The 23,444-nt window shown below is 52.8% G+C and overlaps 27 non-coding genes and 7 pseudogenes across 27 annotated transcripts; all 34 read left to right on the forward strand.

Annotated features, from left to right (window-relative positions):
* Positions 1 to 327: 327 nt before the first annotated feature.
* Positions 328 to 446, forward strand: LOC135592132 (5S ribosomal RNA). The gene has a single exon (XR_010478898.1). It is a non-coding gene; the product is annotated as a 5S ribosomal RNA (ribosomal RNA).
* A 544-nt stretch (positions 447 to 990) lies between these two features.
* LOC135590040 (5S ribosomal RNA) lies at positions 991 to 1,109 on the forward strand. Its single transcript, XR_010477447.1, has one exon. It is a non-coding gene; the product is annotated as a 5S ribosomal RNA (ribosomal RNA).
* Positions 1,110 to 1,653: 544 nt separating this feature from the next.
* LOC135592133 (5S ribosomal RNA) lies at positions 1,654 to 1,772 on the forward strand. Its single transcript, XR_010478899.1, has one exon. It is a non-coding gene; the product is annotated as a 5S ribosomal RNA (ribosomal RNA).
* Positions 1,773 to 2,102: 330 nt separating this feature from the next.
* Positions 2,103 to 2,221, forward strand: LOC135591018 (5S ribosomal RNA). Its single transcript, XR_010478406.1, has one exon. It is a non-coding gene; the product is annotated as a 5S ribosomal RNA (ribosomal RNA).
* A 544-nt stretch (positions 2,222 to 2,765) lies between these two features.
* Positions 2,766 to 2,884, forward strand: LOC135589275 (5S ribosomal RNA). Its single transcript, XR_010476683.1, has one exon. It is a non-coding gene; the product is annotated as a 5S ribosomal RNA (ribosomal RNA).
* Positions 2,885 to 3,428: 544 nt separating this feature from the next.
* LOC135589308 (5S ribosomal RNA) lies at positions 3,429 to 3,547 on the forward strand. The gene has a single exon (XR_010476716.1). It is a non-coding gene; the product is annotated as a 5S ribosomal RNA (ribosomal RNA).
* A 544-nt stretch (positions 3,548 to 4,091) lies between these two features.
* On the forward strand, positions 4,092 to 4,210 carry LOC135590093 (5S ribosomal RNA). The gene has a single exon (XR_010477500.1). It is a non-coding gene; the product is annotated as a 5S ribosomal RNA (ribosomal RNA).
* A 544-nt stretch (positions 4,211 to 4,754) lies between these two features.
* On the forward strand, positions 4,755 to 4,873 carry LOC135590602 (5S ribosomal RNA). Its single transcript, XR_010478009.1, has one exon. It is a non-coding gene; the product is annotated as a 5S ribosomal RNA (ribosomal RNA).
* Positions 4,874 to 5,417: 544 nt separating this feature from the next.
* LOC135592124 (5S ribosomal RNA) lies at positions 5,418 to 5,536 on the forward strand. Its single transcript, XR_010478890.1, has one exon. It is a non-coding gene; the product is annotated as a 5S ribosomal RNA (ribosomal RNA).
* Positions 5,537 to 6,080: 544 nt separating this feature from the next.
* On the forward strand, positions 6,081 to 6,199 carry LOC135591030 (5S ribosomal RNA). The gene has a single exon (XR_010478412.1). It is a non-coding gene; the product is annotated as a 5S ribosomal RNA (ribosomal RNA).
* A 544-nt stretch (positions 6,200 to 6,743) lies between these two features.
* Positions 6,744 to 6,854, forward strand: LOC135591449 (5S ribosomal RNA; annotated as a pseudogene).
* A 544-nt stretch (positions 6,855 to 7,398) lies between these two features.
* On the forward strand, positions 7,399 to 7,509 carry LOC135591053 (5S ribosomal RNA; annotated as a pseudogene).
* Positions 7,510 to 8,053: 544 nt separating this feature from the next.
* On the forward strand, positions 8,054 to 8,172 carry LOC135589335 (5S ribosomal RNA). Its single transcript, XR_010476744.1, has one exon. It is a non-coding gene; the product is annotated as a 5S ribosomal RNA (ribosomal RNA).
* A 544-nt stretch (positions 8,173 to 8,716) lies between these two features.
* LOC135590456 (5S ribosomal RNA) lies at positions 8,717 to 8,835 on the forward strand. Its single transcript, XR_010477864.1, has one exon. It is a non-coding gene; the product is annotated as a 5S ribosomal RNA (ribosomal RNA).
* Positions 8,836 to 9,593: 758 nt separating this feature from the next.
* On the forward strand, positions 9,594 to 9,712 carry LOC135589804 (5S ribosomal RNA). The gene has a single exon (XR_010477210.1). It is a non-coding gene; the product is annotated as a 5S ribosomal RNA (ribosomal RNA).
* A 544-nt stretch (positions 9,713 to 10,256) lies between these two features.
* Positions 10,257 to 10,375, forward strand: LOC135589314 (5S ribosomal RNA). The gene has a single exon (XR_010476723.1). It is a non-coding gene; the product is annotated as a 5S ribosomal RNA (ribosomal RNA).
* Positions 10,376 to 10,919: 544 nt separating this feature from the next.
* Positions 10,920 to 11,038, forward strand: LOC135590520 (5S ribosomal RNA). Its single transcript, XR_010477927.1, has one exon. It is a non-coding gene; the product is annotated as a 5S ribosomal RNA (ribosomal RNA).
* Positions 11,039 to 11,796: 758 nt separating this feature from the next.
* LOC135592047 (5S ribosomal RNA) lies at positions 11,797 to 11,915 on the forward strand. Its single transcript, XR_010478813.1, has one exon. It is a non-coding gene; the product is annotated as a 5S ribosomal RNA (ribosomal RNA).
* Positions 11,916 to 12,459: 544 nt separating this feature from the next.
* On the forward strand, positions 12,460 to 12,578 carry LOC135590635 (5S ribosomal RNA). Its single transcript, XR_010478042.1, has one exon. It is a non-coding gene; the product is annotated as a 5S ribosomal RNA (ribosomal RNA).
* Positions 12,579 to 13,122: 544 nt separating this feature from the next.
* Positions 13,123 to 13,241, forward strand: LOC135592049 (5S ribosomal RNA). The gene has a single exon (XR_010478814.1). It is a non-coding gene; the product is annotated as a 5S ribosomal RNA (ribosomal RNA).
* A 544-nt stretch (positions 13,242 to 13,785) lies between these two features.
* Positions 13,786 to 13,904, forward strand: LOC135589656 (5S ribosomal RNA). Its single transcript, XR_010477063.1, has one exon. It is a non-coding gene; the product is annotated as a 5S ribosomal RNA (ribosomal RNA).
* Positions 13,905 to 14,448: 544 nt separating this feature from the next.
* On the forward strand, positions 14,449 to 14,567 carry LOC135589725 (5S ribosomal RNA). The gene has a single exon (XR_010477131.1). It is a non-coding gene; the product is annotated as a 5S ribosomal RNA (ribosomal RNA).
* A 544-nt stretch (positions 14,568 to 15,111) lies between these two features.
* Positions 15,112 to 15,230, forward strand: LOC135590710 (5S ribosomal RNA). The gene has a single exon (XR_010478117.1). It is a non-coding gene; the product is annotated as a 5S ribosomal RNA (ribosomal RNA).
* A 758-nt stretch (positions 15,231 to 15,988) lies between these two features.
* Positions 15,989 to 16,107, forward strand: LOC135589764 (5S ribosomal RNA). The gene has a single exon (XR_010477171.1). It is a non-coding gene; the product is annotated as a 5S ribosomal RNA (ribosomal RNA).
* A 544-nt stretch (positions 16,108 to 16,651) lies between these two features.
* On the forward strand, positions 16,652 to 16,770 carry LOC135589317 (5S ribosomal RNA). Its single transcript, XR_010476725.1, has one exon. It is a non-coding gene; the product is annotated as a 5S ribosomal RNA (ribosomal RNA).
* Positions 16,771 to 17,314: 544 nt separating this feature from the next.
* Positions 17,315 to 17,433, forward strand: LOC135591014 (5S ribosomal RNA). The gene has a single exon (XR_010478402.1). It is a non-coding gene; the product is annotated as a 5S ribosomal RNA (ribosomal RNA).
* A 758-nt stretch (positions 17,434 to 18,191) lies between these two features.
* On the forward strand, positions 18,192 to 18,302 carry LOC135591555 (5S ribosomal RNA; annotated as a pseudogene).
* A 544-nt stretch (positions 18,303 to 18,846) lies between these two features.
* On the forward strand, positions 18,847 to 18,957 carry LOC135591515 (5S ribosomal RNA; annotated as a pseudogene).
* A 544-nt stretch (positions 18,958 to 19,501) lies between these two features.
* On the forward strand, positions 19,502 to 19,620 carry LOC135589575 (5S ribosomal RNA). Its single transcript, XR_010476982.1, has one exon. It is a non-coding gene; the product is annotated as a 5S ribosomal RNA (ribosomal RNA).
* A 544-nt stretch (positions 19,621 to 20,164) lies between these two features.
* On the forward strand, positions 20,165 to 20,275 carry LOC135591469 (5S ribosomal RNA; annotated as a pseudogene).
* A 544-nt stretch (positions 20,276 to 20,819) lies between these two features.
* On the forward strand, positions 20,820 to 20,938 carry LOC135589565 (5S ribosomal RNA). Its single transcript, XR_010476973.1, has one exon. It is a non-coding gene; the product is annotated as a 5S ribosomal RNA (ribosomal RNA).
* Positions 20,939 to 21,482: 544 nt separating this feature from the next.
* On the forward strand, positions 21,483 to 21,593 carry LOC135591318 (5S ribosomal RNA; annotated as a pseudogene).
* Positions 21,594 to 22,137: 544 nt separating this feature from the next.
* LOC135590996 (5S ribosomal RNA) lies at positions 22,138 to 22,248 on the forward strand (annotated as a pseudogene).
* A 544-nt stretch (positions 22,249 to 22,792) lies between these two features.
* LOC135589576 (5S ribosomal RNA) lies at positions 22,793 to 22,911 on the forward strand. Its single transcript, XR_010476983.1, has one exon. It is a non-coding gene; the product is annotated as a 5S ribosomal RNA (ribosomal RNA).
* Positions 22,912 to 23,444: the final 533 nt, after the last annotated feature.

Consider the following 23,444-nt stretch of genomic DNA (forward strand, 5'->3'; position numbering starts at 1 on the left):
TTGCGCCCCGAGCGGCCAAAACCTCTCCCGTCGACCTCCGAGGCGATGGTTTTGGGCCTCGGAATTTGCCGTGACCGCTACGCAGTCAGTCTCGTGGGGCTCGGAGAGAGCTTTCCGGAATGGGGCCGCAATAGCGATTCCGAGTTCGTTCGAGAAAGTCCCGATGGTTTCGGCGCGCGCTTGCCGTGTCCGGTACGCGGTCGGCCTCGTGGGCATCGGAGGGATCCGACAATGGCGATTCCGAGATCGTTCGAGAGTTTTCGGGGCTCCGGTCGTCGATGCGCCGTCCGCGACGTGCACAAATGCGAGGGACGACGCATACAAAATGAGTGCGATCATACCAGCACTAAAGCACCGGATCCCATCAGAACTCCGAAGTTAAGCCTGCTTGGGCGAGAGTAGTACTAGGATGGGTGACCCCCTGGGAAGTCCTTGTGTTGCACTCCTTTATGCGCCCCGAGCGGCCAAAAGACTTACTTAAAACTCTCTTTTAAGCTTTTCAATTTTTCCATCATTATGGCCAACAATAAATATGTCATTAACATATATATAGCAGGAGAATAATGAAATCATCATCTAAAAATTTCTTCATAAAACATACAATGACCAGACATGGTTCTAGGATGGGTGACCCCCTGGGAAGTCCTCGTGTTGCACTCCTTTTTGTGCCCCGAGCGGCCAAAACCTCTCCCGTCGACCTCCGAGGCGATGGTTTTGGGCCTCGAAATTTGCCGTGACCGCTACGCAGTCAGTCTCGTGGGGCTCGGAGAGAGCTTTCCGGAATGGGGCCGCAATAGCGATTCCGAGTTCGTTCGAGAAAGTCCCGATGGTTTCGGCGGGCGCTTGCCGTGTCCGGTACGCGGTCGACCTCGTGGGCATCGGAGGGATCCGACAATGGCGATTCCGAGATCGTTCGAGAGGTTTCGGGGCTCCGGTCGTCGATGCGCCGTCCGCGACGTGCACAAAGGCGAGGGACGACGCACACAAAACAAGTGCGATCATACCAGCACTAAAGCCCCGGATCCCATCAGAACTCCGAAGTTAAGCCTGCTTGGGCGAGAGTAGTACTAGGATGGGTGACCCCCTGGGAAGTCCTTGTGTTGCACTCCTTTATGCGCCCCGAGCGGCCAAAAGACTTACTTAAAACTCTCTTTTAAGCTTTTCAATTTTTCCAGCATTATGGCCAACAATAAATATGTCATTAACATATATATAGCAGGAGAATAATGAAATCATCATCTAAAAATTTCTTCATAAAACATACAATGACCAGACATGGTTCTAGGATGGGTGACCCCCTGGGAAGTCCTCGTGTTGCACTCCTTTTTGTGCCCCGAGCGGCCAAAACCTCTCCCGTCGACCTCCGAGGCGATGGTTTTGGGCCTCGAAATTTGCCGTGACCGCTACGCAGTCAGTCTCGTGGGGCTCGGAGAGAGCTTTCCGGAATGGGGCCGCAATAGCGATTCCGAGTTCGTTCGAGAAAGTCCCGATGGTTTCGGCGCGCGCTTGCCGTGTCCGGTACGCGGTCGGCCTCGTGGGCATCGGAGGGATCCGACAATGGCGATTCAGAGATCGTTCGAGAGGTTTCGGGGCTCCGGTCGTCGATGCGCCGTCCGCGACGTGAACAAAGGCGAGGGACGACGCACACAAAACGAGTGCGATCATACCAGCACTAAAGCACCGGATCCCATCAGAACTCCGAAGTTAAGCCTGCTTGGGCGAGAGTAGTACTAGGATGGGTGACCCCCTGGGAAGTCCTTGTGTTGCACTCCTTTTTGCGCCCCGAGCGGCCAAAACCTCTCCCGTCGACCTCCGAGGCGATGGTTTTGGGCCTCGGAATTTGCCGTGACCGCTACGCAGTCAGTGTCGTGGGGCTCGGAGAGAGCTTTCCGGAATGGGGCCGCAATAGCGATTCCGAGTTCGTTCAAGAAAGTCCCGATGGTTTCGGCGCGCGCTTGCCGTGTCCGGTACGCGGTCGGCCTCGTGGGCATCGGAGGGATCCGACAATGGCGATTCCGAGATCGTTCGAGAGGTTTCGGGGCTCCGGTCGTCGATGCGCCGTCCGCGACGTGAACAAAGGCGAGGGACGACGCACACAAAACGAGTGCGATCATACCAGCACTAAAGCACCGGATCCCATCAGAACTCCGAAGTTAAGCCTGCTTGGGCGAGAGTAGTACTAGGATGGGTGACCCCCTGGGAAGTCCTCGTGTTGCACTCCTTTTTGCGCCCCGAGCGGCCAAAAGACTTACTTAAAACTCTCTTTTAAGCTTTTCAATTTTTCCAGCATTATGGCCAACAATAAATATGTCATTAACATATATATAGCAGGAGAATAATGAAATCATCATCTAAAAATTTCTTCATAAAACATACAATGACCAGACATGGTTCTAGGATGGGTGACCCCCTGGGAAGTCCTCGTGTTGCACTCTTTTTTGCGCCCCGAGCGGCCAAAACCTCTCCCGTCGACCTCCGAGGCGATGGTTTTGGGCCTCGGAATTTGCCGTGACCGCTACGCAGTCAGTCTCGTGGGGCTCGGAGAGAGCTTTCCGGAATGGGGCCGCAATAGCGATTCCGAGTTCGTTCGAGAAAGTCCCGATGGTTTCGGCGCGCGCTTGCCGTGTCCGGTACGCGGTCGGCCTCGTGGGCATCGGAGGGATCCGACAATGGCGATTCCGAGATCGTTCGAGAGGTTTCGGGGCTCCGGTCGTCGATGCGCCGTCCGCGACGTGAACCAAGGCGAGGGACGACGAACACAAAACGAGTGCGATCATACCAGCACTAAAGCACTGGATCCCATCAGAACTCCGAAGTTAAGCCTGCTTGGGCGAGAGTAGTACTAGGATGGGTGACCCCCTGGGAAGTCCTCGTGTTGCACTCCTTTTCGCGCCCCGAGCGGCCAAAAGACTTACTTAAAACTCTCTTTTAAGCTTTTCAATTTTTCCAGCATTATGGCCAACAATAAATATGTCATTAACATATATATAGCAGGAGAATAATGAAATCATCATCTAAAAATTTCTTCATAAAACATACAATGACCAGACATGGTTCTAGGATGGGTGACCCCCTGGGAAGTCCTCGTTTTGCACTCCTTTTTGCGCCCCGAGCGGCCAAAACCTCTCCCGTCGACCTCCGAGGCGATGGTTTTGGGCCTCGGAATTTGCCGTGACCGCTACGCAGTCAGTCTCGTGGGGCTCGGAGAGAGCTTTCCGGAATGGGGCCGCAATAGCGATTCCGAGTTCGTTCGAGAAAGTCCCGATGGTTTCGGCGCGCGCTTGCCGTGTCCGGTACGCGGTCGGCCTCGTGGGCATCGGAGGGATCCGACAATGGCGATTCCGAGATCGTTCGAGAGGTTTCGGGGCTCCGGTCGTCGATGCGCCGTCCGCGACGTGCACAAAGGCGAGGGACGACGCACACAAAACGAGTGCGCTCATACCAGCACTAAAGCACCGGATCCCATCAGAACTCCGAAGTTAAGCCTGCTTGGGCGAGAGTAGTACTAGGATGGGTGACCCCCTGGGAAGTCCTCGTGTTGCACTCCTTTTTGCGCCCCGAGCGGCCAAAAGACTTACTTAAAACTCTCTTTTAAGCTTTTCAATTTTTCCAGCATTATGGCCAACAATAAATATGTCATGAACATATATATAGCATGAGAATAATGAAATCATCATCTAAAAATTTCTTCATAAAACATACAATGACCAGACATGGTTCTAGGATGGGTGACCCCCTGGGAAGTCCTCGTGTTGCACTCCTTTTTGCGCCTCGAGCGGCCAAAACCTCTCCCGTCGACCTCCGAGGCGATGGTTTTGGGCCTCGGAATTTGCCGTGACCGCTACGCAGTCAGTCTCGTGGGGCTCGGAGAGAGCTTTCCGGAATGGGGCCGCAATAGCGATTCCGAGTTCGTTCGAGAAAGTCCCGATGGTTTCGGCGCGCGCTTGCCGTGTCCGGTACGCGGTCGGCCTCGTGGGCATCGGAGGGATCCGACAATGGCGATTCCGAGATCGTTCGAGAGGTTTCGGGGCTCCGGTCGTCGATGGGCCGTCCGCGACGTGCACAAAGGCGAGGGACGACGCACACAAAACGAGTGCGATCATACTAGCACTAAAGCACCGGATCCCATCAGAACTCCGAAGTTATGCCTGCTTGGGCGAGAGTAGTACTAGGATGGGTGACCCCCTGGGAAGTCCTCGTGTTGCACTCCTTTTTGCGCCCCGAGCGGCCAAAAGACTTACTTAAAACTCTCTTTTAAGCTTTTCAATTTTTCCAGCATTATGGCCAACAATAAATATGTCATTAACATATATATAGCAGGAGAATAATGAAATCATCATCTAAAAATTTCTTCATAAAACATACAATGACCAGACATGGTTCTACGATGGGTGAACCCCTGGGAAGTCCTCGTGTTGCACTCCTTTTTGCGCCCCGAGCGGCCAAAACCTCTCCCGTCGACCTCCGAGGCGATGGTTTTGGGCCTCGGAATTTGCCATGACCGCTACGCAGTCAGTCTCGTGGGGCTCGGAGAGAGCTTTCCGGAATGGGGCCGCAATAGCGATTTCGAGTTCGTTCGAGAAAGTCCCGATGGTTTCGGCGCGCGCTTGCCGTGTCCGGTACGCGGTCGGCCTCGTGGGCATCGGAGGGATCCGACAATCGCGATTCCGATATCGTTCGAGAGGTTTCGGGGCTCCAGTCGTCGATGCGTCGTCCGCGACGTGCACAAAGGCGAGGGACGACGCACAAAAAACGAGTGCGATCATACCAGCACTAAAGCACCGGATCCCATAAGAACTCCGCAGTTAAGCCTGCTTGGTCGAGAGTAGTAATAGGATGGGTGACCCCCTGGGAAGTCCTCGTGTTGCACTCCTTTGTGCGCCCCGAGCGGCCAAAAGACTTACTTAAAACTCTCTTTTAAGCTTTTCAATTTTTCCAGCATTATGGCCAACAATAAATATGTCATTAACATATATATAGCAGGAGAATAATGAAATCATCATCTAAAAATTTCTTCATAAAACATACAATGACCAGACATGGTTCTAGGATGGGTGACCCCCTCGGAAGTCCTCGTGTTGCACTCCTTTTTGCGCCCCGAGCGGCCAAAACCTCTCCCGTCGACCTCCGAGGCGATGGTTTTGGGCCTCGGAATTTGCCGTGACCGCTACGCAGTCAGTCTCGTGGGGCTCAGAGAGAGCTTTCCGGAATGGGGCCGCAATAGCGATTCCGAGTTCGTTCGAGAAAGTCCCGATGGTTTCGGCGCGCGCTTGCCGTGTCCGGTACGCGGTCGGCCTCGTGGGCATCGGAGGGATCCGACAATCGCGATTCCGAGATCGTTCGAGAGGTTTCGGGGCTCCGGTCGTCGATGCGTCGTCCGCGACGTGCACAAAGGCGAGGGACGACGCACACAAAACGAGTGCGATCATACCAGCACTAAAGCACCGGATCCCATCAGAACTCCGAAGTTAAGTGTGCTTGGGCGAGAGTAGTACTAGGATGGGTGACCCCCTGGGAAGTCCTCGTGTTGCACTCCTTTTTGGGCCCCGAGCGGCCAAAAGACTTACTTAAAACTCTCTTTTAAGCTTTTCAATTTTTCCAGCATTATGGCCAACAATAAATATGTCATGAACATATATATAGCAGGAGAATAATGAAATCATCATCTAAAAATTTCTTCATAAAACATACAATGACCAGACATGGTTCTAGGATGGGTGACCCCCTGGGAAGTCCTCGTGTTGCACTCCTTTTTGCGCCCCGAGCGGCCAAAACCTCTCCCGTCGACCTCCGAGGCGATGGTTTTGGGCCTCGGAATTTGCCGTGACCGCTACGCAGTCAGTCTCGTGGGGCTCGGAGAGAGCTTTCCGGAATGGAGCCGCAATAGCGATTCCGAGTTCGTTCGAGAAAGTCCCGATGGTTTCGGCGCGCGCTTGCCGTGTCCGGTACGCGGTCGGCCTCGTGGGCATCGGAGGGATCCGACAATGGCGATTCCGAGATCGTTCGAGAGGTTTCGGGGCTCCGGTCGTCGATGCGCCGTCCGCGACGTGCACAAAGGCGAGGGACGACGCACACAAAACGAGTGCGATCATACCAGCACTAAAGCACCGGATCCCATCAGAACTCCGAAGTTAAGCCTGCTTGGGCGAGAGTAGTACTAGGATGGGTGACCCCCTGGGAAGTCCTCGTGTTGCACTCCTTTTTGCGCCCCGAGCGGCCAAAAGACTTACTTAAAACTCTCTTTTAAGCTTTTCAATTTTTCCAGCATTATGGCCAACAATAAATATGTCATTAACATATATATAGCAGGAGAATAATGAAATTATCATCTAAAAATTTCTTCATAAAACATACAATGACCAGACATGGTTCTAGGATGGGTGACCCCCTGGGAAGTCCTCGTGTTGCACTACTTTTTGCGCCCTGAGCGGCCAAAACCTCTCCCGTCGACCTCCGAGGCGATGGTTTTGGGCATCGGAATTTGCCGTGACCGCTACGCAGTCAGTCTCGTGGGGCTCGGAGAGAGCTTTCCGGAATGGGGCCGCAATAGCGATTCCGAGTTCGTTCGAGAATGTCTCGATGGTTTCGGCGCGCGCTTGCCGTGTCCGGTACGCGGTCGGCCTCGTGGGCATCGGAGGGATCCGACAATGGCGATTCCGAGATCGTTCGAGAGGTTTCGGGGCTCCGGTCGTCGATGCGCCGTCCGCGACGTGCACAAAGGCGAGGGACGACGCACAAAAAACGAGTGCGATCATACCAGCACCGGATCCCATCAGAACTCCGAAGTTAAGCGTGCTTGGGCGAGAGTAGTACTAGGATGGGTGACCCCCTTGGAAGTCCTCGTGTTGCACTCCTTTTTGGGCCCCGAGCGGCCAAAAGACTTACTTAAAACTCTCTTTTAAGCTTTTCAATTTTTCTAGCATTCTGGCCAACAATAAATATGTCATTAACATATATATAGCAGGAGAATAATGAAATCATCATCTAAAAATTTCTTCATAAAACATACAATGACCAGACATGGTTCTAGGATGGGTGACCCCCTGGGAAGTCCTCGTGTTGCACTCCTTTTTGCGCCCCGAGCGGCCAAAACCACTCCTGTCGACCTCCGAGGCGATGGTTTTGGGCCTCGGAATTTGCCGTGACCGCTACGCAGTCAGTCTCGTGGGGCTCGGAGAGAGCTTTCCGGAATGGGGCCGCAATAGCGATTCCGAGTTCGTTCGAGAAACTCCCGATGGTTTCGGCGCGCGCTTGCCGTGTCCGGTACGCGGTCGGCCTCGTGGGCATCGGAGGGATCCGACAATGGCGATTCCGAGATCGTTCGAGAGGTTTCGGGGCTCCGGTCGTCGATGCGCCGTCCGCGACGTGCACAAAGGCGAGGGACGACGCACAAAAAACGAGTGCGATCATACCAGCACCGGATCCCATCAGAACTCCGAAGTTAAGCGTGCTTGGGCGAGAGTAGTACTAGGATGGGTGACCCCCTGGGAAGTCCTCGTGTTGCACTCCTTTTTGGGCCCCGAGCGGCCAAAAGACTTACTTAAAACTCTCTTTTAAGCTTTTCAATTTTTCTAGCATTCTGGCCAACAATAAATATGTCATTAACATATATATAGCAGGAGAATAATGAAATCATCATCTAAAAATTTCTTCATAAAACATACAATGACCAGACATGGTTCTAGGATGGGTGACCCCCTGGGAAGTCCTCGTGTTGCACTCCTTTTTGCGCCCCGAGCGGCCAAAACCACTCCTGTCGACCTCCGAGGCGATGGTTTTGGGCCTCGGAATTTGCCGTGACCGCTACGCAGTCAGTCTCGTGGGGCTCGGAGAGAGCTTTCCGGAATGGGGCCGCAATAGCGATTCCGAGTTCGTTCGAGAAACTCCCGATGGTTTCGGCGCGCGCTTGCCGTGTCCGGTACGCGGTCGGCCTCGTGGGCATCGGAGGGATCCGACAATGGCGATTCCGAGATCGTTCGAGAGGTTTCGGGGCTCCGGTCGTCGATGCGCCGTCCGCGACGTGCACAAAGGCGAGGGACGACGCACACAAAACTAGTGCGATCATACCAGCACTAAAGCACCGGATCCCATCAGAACTCCGAAGTTAAGCCTGCTTGGGCGAGAGTAGTACTAGGATGGGTGACCCCCTGGGAAGTCCTCGTGTTGCACTTCTTTTTGCGCCACGAGCGGCCAAAAGACTTACTTAAAACTCTCTTTTAAGCTTTTCAATTTTTCCAGCATTATGGCCAACAATAAATATGTCATTAACATATATATAGCAGGAGAATAATGAAATCATCATCTAAAAATTTCTTCATAAAATATACAATGACCAGACATGGTTCTAGGATGGGTGACCCCCTGGGAAGTCCTCGTGTTGCACTCCTTTTTGCGCCCCGAGCGGCCAAAACCTCTCCTGTCGACCTCCGAGGCGATGGTTTGGGGCCTCGGAATTTGCCGTGACCGCTACGCAGTCAGTCTCGTGGGGCTCGGAGAGAGCTTTCCGGAATGGGGCCGCAATAGCGATTCCGAGTTCGTTCGAGAAAGTCCCGATGGTTTCGGCGCGCGCTTGCCGTGTCCGGTACGCGGTCGGCCTCGTGGGCATCGGAGGGATCCGACAATGGCGATTCCGAGATCGTTCGAGAGGTTTCGGGGCTCCGGTCGTCGATGCGCCGTCCGCGACGTGCACAAAGGCGAGGGACGACGCACACAAAATGAGTTCGATCATACCAGCACTAAAGCACCGGATCCCATCCGAACTCCGAAGTTAAGCGTGCTTGTGCGAGAGTAGTACTAGGATGGGTGACCCCCTGGGATGTCCTCGTGTCGCACTCCTTTTTGCGCCCCGAGCGGCCAAAAGACTTACTTAAAACTCTCTTTTAAGCTTTTCAATTTTTCCAGCATTATGGCCAACAATAAATATGTCATTAACATATATATAGCAGGAGAATAATGAAATCATCATCTAAAAATTTCTTCATAAAACATACAATGACCAGACATGGTTCTAGGATGGGTGACCCCCTGGGAAGTCCTCGTGTTGCACTCCTTTTTGGGCCCCGAGCGGCCAAAAGACTTACTTAAAACTCTCTTTTAAGCTTTTCAATTTTTCTAGCATTCTGGCCAACAATAAATATGTCATTAACATATATATAGCAGGAGAATAATGAAATTATCATCTAAAAATTTCTTTATAAAACATACAATGACCAGACATGGTTCTAGGATGGGTGACCCCCTGGGAAGTCCTCGTGTTGCACTCCTTTTTGCGCCCCGAGCGGCCAATACCTCTCCTGTCGACCTCCGAGGCGATGGTTTGGGGCCTCGGAATTTGCCGTGACCGCTACGCAGTCAGTCTCGTGGGGCTCGGAGAGAGCTTTCCGGAATGGGGCCGCAATAGCGATTCCGAGTTCGTTCGAGAAAGTCCCGATGGTTTCGGCGCGCGCTTGCCGTGTCCGGTACGCGGTCGGCCTCGTGGGCATCGGAGGGATCCGACAATGGCGATTCCGAGATCGTTCGAGAGGTTTCGGGGCTCCGGTCGTCGATGCGCCGTCCGCGACGTGCACAAAGGCGAGGGACGACGCACACAAAACTAGTGCGATCATACCAGCACTAAAGCACCGGATCCCATCAGAACTCCGAAGTTAAGCCTGCTTGGGCGAGAGTAGTACTAGGATGGTTGACCCCCTGGGAATTCCTCGTGTTGCACTCCTTTTTGCGCCACGAGCGGCCAAAAGACTTACTTAAAACTCTCTTTTAAGCTTTTCAATTTTTCCAGCATTATGGCCAACAATAAATATGTCATTAACATATATATAGCAGGAGAATAATGAAATCATCATCTAAAAATTTCTTCATAAAACATACAATGACCAGACATGGTTCTAGGATGGGTGACCCCCTGGGAAGTCCTCGTGTTGCACTCCTTTTTGCGCCCCGAGCGGCCAAAACCTCTCCTGTCGACCTCTGAGGCGATGGTTTGGGGCCTCGGAATTTGCCGTGACCGCTACGCAGTCAGTCTCGTGGGGCTCGGAGAGAGCTTTCCGGAATGGGGCCGCAATAGCGATTCCGAGTTCGTTCGAGAAAGTCCCGATGGTTTCGGCGCGCGCTTGCCGTGTCCGGTACGCGGTCGGCCTCGTGGGCATCGGAGGGATCCGACAATGGCGATTCCGAGATCGTTCGAGAGGTTTCGGGGCTCCGGTCGTCGATGCGCCGTCCGCGACGTGCACAAAGGCGAGGGACGACGCACACAAAACTAGTGCGATCATACCAGCACTAAAGCACCGGATCCCATCAGAACTCCGAAGTTAAGCCTGCTTGGGCGAGAGTAGTACTAGGATGGGTGACCCCCTGGGAAGTCCTCGTGTTGCACTCCTTTTTGCGCCACGAGCGGCCAAAAGACTTACTTAAAACTCTCTTTTAAGCTTTTCAATTTTTCCAGCATTATGGCCAACAATAAATATGTCATTAACATATATATAGCAGGAGAATAATGAAATCATCATCTAAAAATTTCTTCATAAAACATACAATGACCAGACATGGTTCTAGGATGGGTGACCCCCTGGGAAGTCCTCGTGTTGCACTCCTTTTTGCGCCCCGAGCGGCCAAAACCTCTCCTGTCGACCTCCGAGGCGATGGTTTGGGGCCTCGGAATTTGCCGTGACCGCTACGCAGTCAGTCTCGTGGGGCTCGGAGAGAGCTTTCCGGAATGGGGCCGCAATAGCGATTCCGAGTTCGTTCGAGAAAGTCCCGATGGTTTCGGCGCGCGCTTGCCGTGTCCGGTACGCGGTCGGCCTCGTGGGCATCGGAGGGATCCGACAATGGCGATTCCGAGATCGTTCGAGAGGTTTCGGGGCTCCGGTCGTCGATGCGCCGTCCGCGACGTGCACAAAGGCGAGGGACGACGCACACAAAACGAGTTCGATCATACCAGCACTAAAGCACCGGATCCCATCCGAACTCCGAAGTTAAGCGTGCTTGTGCGAGAGTAGTACTAGGATGGGTGACCCCTTGGGATGTCCTCGTGTCGCACTCCTTTTTGCGCCCCGAGCGGCCAAAAGACTTACTTAAAACTCTCTTTTAAGCTTTTCAATTTTTCCAGCATTATGGCCAACAATAAATATGTCATTAACATATATATAGCAGGAGAATAATGAAATCATCATCTAAAAATTTCTTCATAAAACATACAATGACCAGACATGGTTCTAGGATGGGTGACCCCCTGGGAAGTCCTCGTGTTGCACTCCTTTTTGGGCCCCGAGCAGCCAAAAGACTTACTTAAAACTCTCTTTTAAGCTTTTCAATTTTTCTAGCATTCTGGCCAACAATAAATATGTCATTAACATATATATAGCAGGAGAATAATGAAATTATTATCTAAAAATTTCTTCATAAAACATACAATGACCAGACATGGTTCTAGGATGGGTGACCCCCTGGGAAGTCCTCGTGTTGCACTCCTTTTTGCGCCCCGAGCGGCCAAAACCTCTCCTGTCGACCTCCGAGGCGATGGTTTGGGGCCTCGGAATTTGCCGTGACCGCTACGCAGTCAGTCTCGTGGGGCTCGGAGAGAGCTTTCCGGAATGGGGCCGCAATAGCGATTCCGAGTTCGTTCGAGAAAGTCCCGATGGTTTCGGCGCGCGCTTGCCGTGTCCGGTACGCGGTCGGCCTCGTGGGCATCGGAGGGATCCGACAATGGCGATTCCGAGATCGTTCGAGAGGTTTCGGGGCTCCGGTCGTCGATGCGCCATCCGCGACGTGCACAAAGGCGAGGGACGACGCACACAAAACGAGTGCGATCATACCAGCACTAAAGCACCGGATCCCATTAGAACTCCGAAGTTAAGCCTGCTTGGGCGAGAGTAGTACTAGGATGGGTGACCCCCTGGGAAGTCCTCGTGTTGCACTCCTTTTTGCGCCCCGAGCGGCCAAAAGACTTACTTAAAACTCTCTTTTAAGCTTTTCAATTTTTCCAGCATTATGGCCAACAATAAATATGTCATTAACATATATATAGCTGGAGAATAATGAAATCATCATCTAAAAATTTCTTCATAAAACATACAATGACCAGACATGGTTCTAGGATGGGTGACCCCCTGGGAAGTCCTCGTGTTGCACTCCTTTTTGCGCCCCGAGCGGCCAAAACCTCTCCCGTCGACCTCCGAGGCGATGGTTTTGGGCCTCGGAATTTGCCGTGACCGCTACGCAGTCAGTCTCGTGGGGCTCGGAGAGAGCTTTCCGGAATGGGGCCGCAATAGCGATTCCGAGTTCGTTCGAGAAAGTCCCGATAGTTTCGGCGCGCGCTTGCCGTGTCCGGTACGCGGTCAGCCTCGTGGGCATCGGAGGGATCCGACAATGGCGATTCCGAGATCGTTCGAGAGGTTTCGGGGCTCCGGTCGTCGATGCGCCGTCCGCGACGTGCACAAAGGCGAGGGACGACGCACACAAAACGAGTGCAATTATATCAGCACTAAAGCACCGGATCCCATCCGAACTCCGAAGTTAATCGTGCTTGTGCGAGAGTAGTACTAGGATGGGTGACCCCCTGGGATGTCCTCGTGTCGCACTCCTTTTTGCGCCCCGAGCGGCCAAAAGACTTACTTAAAACTCTCTTTTAAGCTTTTCAATTTTTCCAGCATTATGGCCAACAATAAATATGTCATTAACATATATATAGCAGGAGAATAATGAAATCATCATCTAAAAATTTCTTCATAAAACATACAATGACCAGACATGGTTCTAGGATGGGTGACCCCCTGGGAAGTCCTCGTGTTGCACTCCTTTTTGCGCCCCGAGCGGCCAAAACCTCTCCCGTCGACCTCCGAGGCGATGGTTTTGGGCCTCGGAATTTGCCGTGACCGCTACGCAGTCAGTCTCGTGGGGCTCGGAGAGAGCTTTCCGGAATGGGGCTGCAATAGCGATTCCGAGTTCGTTCGAGAAAGTCCCGATGGTTTCGGCGCGCGCTTGCCGTGTCCGGTACGCGGTCGGCCTCGTGGGCATCGGAGGGATCCGACAATGGCGATTCCGAGATCGTTCGAGAGGTTTCGGGGCTCCGGTCGTCGATGCGCCGTCCGCGACGTGCACAAAGGCGAGGGACGACGCACACAAAACGAGTGCGATCATACCAGCACTAAAGCACCGGATCCCATTAGAACTCCGAAGTTAAGCCTGCTTGGGCGAGAGTAGTACTAGGATGGGTGACCCCCTGGGAAGTCCTCGTGTTGCACTCCTTTTTGCGCCCCGAGCGGCCAAAAGACTTACTTAAAACTCTCTTTTAAGCTTTTCAATTTTTCCAGCATTATGGCCAACAATAAATATGTCATTAACATTTATATAGCTGGAGAATAATGAAATCATCATCTAAAAATTTCTTCATAAAACATACAATGACCAGACATGGTTCTAGGATGGGTGACCCCCTGGGAAGTCCTCGTGTTGCACTCCTTTTTGCGCCCCGAGCGGCCAAAACCTCTCCCGTCGACCTCCGAGGCGATGGTTTTGGGCCTCGGAATTTGCCGTGACCGCTACGCAGTCAGTCTCGTGGGGCTCGGAGAGAGCTTTCCGGAATGGGGCCGCAATAGCGATTCCGAGTTCGTTCGAGAAAGTCCCGATAGTTTCGGCGCGCACTTGCCGTGTCCGGTACGCAGTCAGCCTCGTGGGCATCGGAGGGATCCGACAATGGCGATTCCGAGATCGTTCGAGAGGTTTCGGGGCTCCGGTCGTCGATGCGCCGTCCGCGACGTGCACAAAGGCGAGGGACGACGCACACAAAACGAGTGCGATCATACCAGCACTAAAGCACCGGATCCCATCCGAACTCCGAAGTTAAGCGTGCTTGTGCGAGAGTAGTACTAGGATGGGTGACCCCCTGGGATGTCCTCGTGTCGCACTCCTTTTTGCGCCCCGAGCGGCCAAAAGACTTACTTAAAACTCTCTTTTAAGCTTTTCAATTTTTCCAGCATTATGGCCAACAATAAATATGTCATTAACATATATATAGCAGGAGAATAATGAAATCATCATCTAAAAATTTCTTCATAAAACATACAATGACCAGACATGGTTCTAGGATGGGTGACCCCCTGGGAAGTCCTCGTGTTGCACTCCTTTTTGCGCCCCGAGCGGCCAAAACCTCTCCCGTCGACCTCCGAGGCGATGGTTTTGGGCCTCGGAATTTGCCGTGACCGCTACGCAGTCAGTCTCGTGGGGCTCGGAGAGAGCTTTCCGGAATGGGGCCGCAATAGCGATTCCGAGTTCGTTCGAGAAAGTCCCGATGGTTTCGGCGCGCGCTTGCCGTGTCCGGTACGCGGTCGGCCTCGTGGGCATCGGAGGGATCCGACAATGGCGATTCCGAGATCGTTCGAGAGGTTTCGGGGCTCCGGTCGTCGATGCGCCGTCCGCGACGTGCACAAAGGCGAGGGACGACGCACACAAAACTAGTGCGATCATACTAGCACTAAAGCACCGGATCCCATCAGAACTCCGAAGTTAAGCCTGCTTGGGCGAGAGTAGTACTAGGATGGGTGACCCCCTGGGAAGTCCTCGTGTTGCACTCCTTTTTGCGCCACGAGCGGCCAAAAGACTTACTTAAAACTCTCTTTTAAGCTTTTCAATTTTTCCAGCATTATGGCCAACAATAAATATGTCATTAACATATATATAGCAGGAGAATAATGAAATCATCATCTAAAAATTTCTTCATAAAACATACAATGACCAGACATGGTTCTAGGATGGGTGACCCCCTGGGAAGTCCTCGTGTTGCACTCCTTTTTGCGCCCCGAGCGGCCAAAACCTCTCCTGTCGACCTCCGAGGCGATGGTTTGGGGCCTCGGAATTTGCCGTGACCGCTACGCAGTCAGTCTCGTGGGGCTCGGAGAGAGCTTTCCGGAATGGGGCCGCAATAGCGATTCCGAGTTCGTTCGAGAAAGTCCCGATGGTTTCGGCGCGCGCTTGCCGTGTCCGGTACGCGGTCGGCCTCGTGGGCATCGGAGGGATCCGACAATGGCGATTCCGAGATCGTTCGAGAGGTTTCGGGGCTCCGGTCGTCGATGCACCGTCCGCGACGTGCACAAAGGCGAGGGACGACGCACACAAAATGAGTTCGATCATACCAGCACTAAAGCACCGGATCCCATCCGAACTCCGAAGTTAAGCGTGCTTGTGCGAGAGTAGTACTAGGATGGGTGACCCCCTTGGATGTCCTCGTGTCGCACTCCTTTTTGCGCCCCGAGCGGCCAAAAGACTTACTTAAAACTCTCTTTTAAGCTTTTCAATTTTTCCAGCATTATGGCCAACAATAAATATGTCATTAACATATATATAGCAGGAGAATAATGAAATCATCATCTAAAAATTTCTTCATAAAACATACAATGACCAGACATGGTTCTAGGATGGGTGACCCCCTGGGAAGTCCTCGTGTTGCACTCCTTTTTGGGCCCCGAGCGGCCAAAAGACTTACTTAAAACTCTCTTTTAAGCTTTTCAATTTTTCTAGCATTCTGGCCAACAATAAATATGTCATTAACATATATATAGCAGGAGAATAATGAAATTATCATCTAAAAATTTCTTCATAAAACATACAATGACCAGACATGGTTCTAGGATGGGTGACCCCCTGGGAAGTCCTCGTGTTGCACTCCTTTTTGCGCCCCGAGCGGCCAAAACCTCTCCTGTCGACCTCCGAGGCGATGGTTTGGGGCCTCGGAATTTGCCGTGACCGCTACGCAGTCAGTCTCGTGGGGCTCGGAGAGAGCTTTCCGGAATGGGGCCGCAATAGCGATTCCGAGTTCGTTCGAGAAAGTCCCGATGGTTTCGGCGCGCGCTTGCCGTGTCCGGTACGCGGTCGGCCTCGTGGGCATCGGAGGGATCCGACAATTGCGATTCCGAGATCGTTCGAGAGGTTTCGGGGCTCCGGTCGTCGATGCGCCGTCCGCGACGTGCACAAAGGCGAGGGACGACGCACACAAAACTAGTGCGATCATACCAGCACTAAAGCACCGGATCCCATCAGAACTCCGAAGTTAAGCCTGCTTGGGCGAGAGTAGTACTAGGATGGTTGACCCCCTGGGAAGTCCTCGTGTTGCACTCCTTTTTGCGCCACGAGCGGCCAAAAGACTTACTTAAAACTCTCTTTTAAGCTTTTCAATTTTTCCAGCATTATGGCCAACAATAAATATGTCATTAACATATATATAGCAGGAGAATAATGAAATCATCATCTAAAAATTTCTTCATAAAACATACAATGACCAGACATGGTTCTAGGATGGGTGACCCCCTGGGAAGTCCTCGTGTTGCACTCCTTTTTGCGCCCCGAGCGGCCAAAACCTCTCCTGTCGACCTCCGAGGCGATGGTTTGGGGCCTCGGAATTTGCCGTGACCGCTACGCAGTCAGTCTCGTGGGGCTCGGAGAGAGCTTTCCGGAATGGGGCCGCAATAGCGATTCCGAGTTCGTTCGAGAAAGTCCCGATGGTTTCGGCGCGCGCTTGCCGTGTCCGGTACGCGGTCGGCCTCGTGGGCATCGGAGGGATCCGACAATGGCGATTCCGAGATCGTTCGAGAGGTTTCGGGGCTCCGGTCGTCGATGCGCCGTCCGCGACGTGCACAAAGGCGAGGGACGACGCACACAAAACTAGTGCGATCATACCAGCACTAAAGCACCGGATCCCATCAGAACTCCGAAGTTAAGCCTGCTTGGGCGAGAGTAGTACTAGGATGGGTGACCCCCTGGGAAGTCCTCGTGTTGCACTCCTTTTTGCGCCACGAGCGGCCAAAAGACTTACTTAAAACTCTCTTTTAAGCTTTTCAATTTTTCCAGCATTATGGCCAACAATAAATATGTCATTAACATATATATAGCAGGAGAATAATGAAATCATCATCTAAAAATTTCTTCATAAAACATACAATGACCAGACATGGTTCTAGGATGGGTGACCCCCTGGGAAGTCCTCGTGTTGCACTCCTTTTTGCGCCCCGAGCGGCCAAAACCTCTCCTGTCGACCTCCGAGGCGATGGTTTGGGGCCTCGGAATTTGCCGTGACCGCTACGCAGTCAGTCTCGTGGGGCTCGGAGAGAGCTTTCCGGAATGGGGCCGCAATAGCGATTTCGAGTTCGTTCGAGAAAGTCCCGATGGTTTCGGCGCGCGCTTGCCGTGTCCGGTACGCGGTCGGCCTCGTGGGCATCGGAGGGATCCGACAATGGCGATTCCGAGATCGTTCGAGAGGTTTCGGGGCTCCGGTCGTCGATGCGCCGTCCGCGACGTGCACAAAGGCGAGGGACGACGCACACAAAACGAGTTCGATCATACCAACACTAAAGCATCGGATCCCATCCGAACTCCGAAGTTAAGCGTGCTTGTGCGAGAGTAGTACTAGGATGGGTGACCCCTTGGGATGTCCTCGTGTCGCACTCCTTTTTGCGCCCCGAGCGGCCAAAAGACTTACTTAAAACTCTCTTTTAAGCTTTTCAATTTTTCCAGCATTATGGCCAACAATAAATATGTCATTAACATATATATAGCAGGAGAATAATGAAATCATCATCTAAAAATTTCTTCATAAAACATACAATGACCAGACATGGTTCTAGGATGGGTGACCCCCTGGGAAGTCCTCGTGTTGCACTCCTTTTTGGGCCCCGAGCGGCCAAAAGACTTACTTAAAACTCTCTTTTAAGCTTTTCAATTTTTCTAGCATTCTGGCCAACAATAAATATGTCATTAACATATATATAGCAGGAGAATAATGAAATTATCATCTAAAAATTTCTTCATAAAACATACAATGACCAGACATGGTTCTAGGATGGGTGACCCCCTGGGAAGTCCTCGTGTTGCACTCCTTTTTGCGCCCCGAGCGGCCAAAACCTCTCCTGTCGACCTCCGAGGCGATGGTTTGGGGCCTCGGAATTTGCCGTGACCGCTACGCAGTCAGTCTCGTGGGGCTCGGAGAGAGCTTTCCGGAATGGGGCCGCAATAGCGATTCCGAGTTCGTTCGAGAAAGTCCCGATGGTTTCGGCGCGCGCTTGCCGTGTCCGGTACGCGGTCGGCCTCGTGGGCATCGGAGGGATCCGACAATGGCGATTCCGAGATCGTTCGAGAGGTTTCGGGGCTCCGGTCGTCGATGCGCCGTCCGCGACGTGCACAAAGGCGAGGGACGACGCACAAAAAACGAGTGCGATCATACCAGCACCGGATCCCATCAGAACTCCGAAGTTAAGCGTGCTTGGGCGAGAGTAGTACTAGGATGGGTGACCCCCTGGGATGTCCTCGTGTCGCACTCCTTTTTGCGCCCCGAGCGGCCAAAAGACTTACTTAAAACTCTCTTTTAAGCTTTTCAATTTTTCCAGCATTATGGCCAACAATAAATATGTCATTAACATATATATAGCAGGAGAATAATGAAATCATCATCTAAAAATTTCTTCATAAAACATACAATGACCAGACATGGTTCTAGGATGGGTGACCCTCTGGGAAGTCCTCGTGTTGCACTCCTTTTTGCGCCCCGAGCGGCCAAAACCTCTCCCGTCGACCTCCGAGGCGATGGTTTTGGGCCTCGGAATTTGCCGTGACCGCTACGCAGTCAGTCTCGTGGGGCTCGGAGAGAGCTTTCCGGAATGGGGCCGCAATAGCGATTCCGAGTTCGTTCGAGAAAGTCCCGATGGTTTCGGCGCGCGCTTGCCTTGTCCGGTACGCGGTCGGCCTCGTGGGCATCGGAGGGATCCGACAATGGCGATTCCGAGATCGTTCGAGAGGTTTCGGGGCTCCGGTCGTCGATGCGCCGTCCGCGACGTGCACAAAGGCGAGGGACGACGCACAAAAAACGAGTGCGATCATACCAGCACCAGATCCCATCAGAACTCCGAAGTTAAGCGTGCTTGGGCGAGAGTAGTACTAGGATGGGTGACCCCTTGGGAAGTCCTCGTGTTGCACTCCTTTTTGGGCCCCGAGCGGCCAAAAGACTTACTTAAAACTCTCTTTTAAGCTTTTCAATTTTTCTAGCATTCTGGCCAACAATAAATATGTCATTAACATATATATAGCAGGAGAATAATGAAATCATCATCTAAAAATTTCTTCATAAAACATACAATGACCAGACATGGTTCTAGGATGGGTGACCCCCTGGGAAGTCCTCGTGTTGCACTCCTTTTTGCGCCCCGAGCGGCCAAAACCTCTCCTGTCGACCTCCGAGGCGATGGTTTTGGGCCTCGGAATTTGCCGTGACCGCTACGCAGTCAGTCTCGTGGGGCTCGGAGAGAGCTTTCCGGAATGGGGCCGCAATAGCGATTCCGAGTTCGTTCGAGAAAGTCCCGATGGTTTCGGCGCGCGCTTGCCGTGTCCGGTACGCGGTCGGCCTCGTGGGCATCGGAGGGATCCGACAATGGCGATTCCGAGATCATTCGAGAGGTTTCGGGGCTCCGGTCGTCGATGCGCCGTCCGCGACGTGCACAAAGGCGAGGGACGACGCACACAAAACGAGTGCGATCATACCAGAACTGAAGCACCGGATCCCATCAGAACTCCGAAGTTAAGCCTGCTTGGGCGAGAGTAGTACTAGGATGGGTGACCCCCTGGGAAGTCCTCGTGTTGCACTCCTTTTTGCGCCACGAGCGGCCAAAAGACTTACTTAAAACTCTCTTTTAAGCTTTTCAATTTTTCCAGCATTATGGCCAACAATAAATATGTCATTAACATATATATAGCAGGAGAATAATGAAATCATCATCTAAAAATTTCTTCATAAAACAAACAATGACCAGACATGGTTCTAGGATGGGTGACCCCCTGGGAAGTCCTCGTGTTGCACTACTTTTTGCGCCCCGCGCGGCCAAAACCTCTCCCGTCGACCTCCGAGGCGATGGTTTTGGGCCTCGGAATTTGCCGTGACCGCTACGCAGTCAGTCTCGTGGGGCTCGGAGAGAGCTTTCCGGAATGGGGCCGCAATAGCGATTCCGAGTTCGTTCGAGAAAGTCCCGATGGTTTCGGCGCGCGCTTGCCGTGTCCGGTACGCGGTCGGCCTCGTGGGCATCGGAGGGATCCGACAATGGCGATTCCGAGATCGTTCGAGAGGTTTCGGGGCTCCGGTCGTCGATGCGCCGTCCGCGACGTGCACAAAGGCGAGGGACGACGCACAAAAAACGAGTGCGATCATACCAGCACCAGATCCCATCAGAACTCCGAAGTTAAGCGTGCTTGGGCGAGAGTAGTACTAGGATGGGTGACCCCCTGGGAAGTCCTCGTGTTGCACTCCTTTTTGGGCCCCGAGCGGCCAAAAGACTTACTTAAAACTCTCTTTTAAGCTTTTCAATTTTTCTAGCATTCTGGCCAACAATAAATATGTCATTAACATATATATAGCAGGAGAATAATGAAATCATCATCTAAAAATTTCTTCATAAAACATACAATGACCAGACATGGTTCTAGGATGGGTGACCCCCTGGGAAGTCCTCGTGTTGCACTCCTTTTTGCGCCCCGAGCGGCCAAAACCTCTCCTGTCGACCTCCGAGGCGATGGTTTTGGGCCTCGGAATTTGCCGTGACCGCTACGCAGTCAGTCTCGTGGGGCTCGGAGACAGCTTTCCGGAATGGGGCCGCAATAGCGATTCCGAGTTCGTTCGAGAAAGTCCCGATGGTTTCGGCGCGCGCTTGCCGTGTCCGGTACGCGGTCGGCCTCGTGGGCATCGGAGGGATCCGACAATGGCGATTCCGAGATCATTCGAGAGGTTTCGGGGCTCCGGTCGTCGATGCGCCGTCCGCGACGTGCACAAAGGCGAGGGACGACGCACACAAAACGAGTGCGATCATACCAGAACTAAAGCACCGGATCCCATCAGAACTCCGAAGTTAAGCCTGCTTGGGCGAGAGTAGTACTAGGATGGGTGACCCCCTGGGAAGTCCTCGTGTTGCACTCCTTTTTGCGCCACGAGCGGCCAAAAGACTTACTTAAAACTCTCTTTTAAGCTTTTCAATTTTTCCAGCATTATGGCCAACAATAAATATGTCATTAACATATATATAGCAGGAGAATAATGAAATCATCATCTAAAAATTTCTTCATAAAACATACAATGACCAGACATGGTTCTAGGATGGGTGACCCCCTGGGAAGTCCTCGTGTTGCACTACTTTTTGCGCCCCGCGCGGCCAAAACCTCTCCCGTCGACCTCCGAGGCGATGGTTTTGGGCCTCGGAATTTGCCGTGACCGCTACGCAGTCAGTCTCGTGGGGCTCGGAGAGAGCTTTCCGGAATGGGGCCGCAATAGCGATTCCGAGTTCGTTCGAGAAAGTCCCGATGGTTTCGGCGCGCGCTTGCCGTGTCCGGTACGCGGTCGGCCTCGTGGGCATCGGAGGGATCCGACAATGGCGATTCCGAGATCGTTCGAGAGGTTTCGGGGCTCCGGTCGTCGATGCGCCGTCCGCGACGTGCACAAAGGCGAGGGACGACGCACAAAAAACGAGTGCGATCATACCTGCACCGGATCCCATCAGAACTCCGAAGTTAAGCGTGCTTGGGCGAGAGTAGTACTAGGATGGGTGACCCCCTGGGAAGTCCTCGTGTCGCACTCCTTTTTGCGCCCCGAGCGGCCAAAAGACTTACTTAAAACTCTCTTTTAAGCTTTTCAATTTTTCCAGCATTATGGCCAACAATAAATATGTCATTAACATATATATAGCAGGAGAATAATGAAATCATCATCTAAAAATTTCTTCATAAAACATACAATGACCAGACATGGTTCTAGGATGGGTGACCCCCTGGGAAGTCCTCGTGTTGCACTCCTTTTTGCGCCCCGAGCGGCCAAAACCTCTCCCGTCGACCTCCGAGGCGATGGTTTTGGGCCTCGGAATTTGCCGTGACCGCTACGCAGTCAGTCTCGTGGGGCTCGGAGAGAGCTTTCCGGAATGGGGCCGCAATAGCGATTCCGAGTTCGTTCGAGAAAGTCCCGATGGTTTCGGCGCGCGCTTGCCGTGTCCGGTACGCGGTCGGCCTCGTGGGCATCGGAGGGATCCGACAATGGCGATTCCGAGATCGTTCGAGAGGTTTCGGGGCTCCGGTCGTCGATGCGCCGTCCGCGACGTGCACAAAGGCGAGGGACGACGCACAAAAAACGAGTGCGATCATACCAGCACCGGATCCCATCAGAACTCCGAAGTTAAGCGTGCTTGGGCGAGAGTAGTACTAGGATGGGTGACCCCCTGGGAAGTCCTCGTGTCGCACTCCTTTTTGCGCCCCGAGCGGCCAAAAGACTTACTTAAAACTCTCTTTTAAGCTTTTCAATTTTTCTAGCATTCTGGCCAACAATAAATATGTCATTAACATATATATAGCAGGAGAATAATGAAATCATCATCTAAAAATTTCTTCATAAAACATACAATGACCAGACATGGTTCTAGGATGGGTGACCCCCTGGGAAGTCCTCGTGTTGCACTCCTTTTTGCGCCCCGAGCGGCCAAAACCTCTCCTGTCGACCTCCGAGGCGATGGTTTTGGGCCTCGGAATTTGCCGTGACCGCTACGCAGTCAGTCTCGTGGGGCTCGGAGAGAGCTTTCCGGAATGGGGCCGCAATAGCGATTCCGAGTTCGTTCGAGAAAGTCCCGATGGTTTCGGCGCGCGCTTGCCGTGTCCGGTACGCGGTCGGCCTCGTGGGCATCGGAGGGATCCGACAATGGCGATTCCGAGATCATTCGAGAGGTTTCGGGGCTCCGGTCGTCGATGCGCCGTCCGCGACGTGCACAAAGGCGAGGGACGACGCACACAAAACGAGTGCGATCATACCAGAACTGAAGCACCGGATCCCATCAGAACTCCGAAGTTAAGCCTGCTTGGGCGAGAGTAGTACTAGGATGGGTGACCCCCTGGGAAGTCCTCGTGTTGCACTCCTTTTTGCGCCACGAGCGGCCAAAAGACTTACTTAAAACTCTCTTTTAAGCTTTTCAATTTTTCCAGCATTATGGCCAACAATAAATATGTCATTAACATATATATAGCAGGAGAATAATGAAATCATCATCTAAAAATTTCTTCATAAAACATACAATGACCAGACATGGTTCTAGGATGGGTGACCCCCTGGGAAGTCCTCGTGTTGCACTACTTTTTGCGCCCCGCGCGGCCAAAACCTCTCCCGTCGACCTCCGAGGCGATGGTTTTGGGCCTCGGAATTTGCCGTGACCGCTACGCAGTCAGTCTCGTGGGGCTCGGAGAGAGCTTTCCGGAATGGGGCCGCAATAGCGATTCCGAGTTCGTTCGAGAAAGTCCCGATGGTTTCGGCGCGCGCTTGCCGTGTCCGGTACGCGGTCGGCCTCGTGGGCATCGGAGGGATCCGACAATGGCGATTCCGAGATCGTTCGAGAGGTTTCGGGGCTCCGGTCGTCGATGCGCCGTCCGCGACGTGCACAAAGGCGAGGGACGAC

This window comes from Musa acuminata, chromosome BXJ1-8, assembly GCF_036884655.1.
Source record: "Musa acuminata AAA Group cultivar baxijiao chromosome BXJ1-8, Cavendish_Baxijiao_AAA, whole genome shotgun sequence".
In the NCBI taxonomy this organism is placed as follows: Eukaryota; Viridiplantae; Streptophyta; class Magnoliopsida; order Zingiberales; family Musaceae; genus Musa; species Musa acuminata.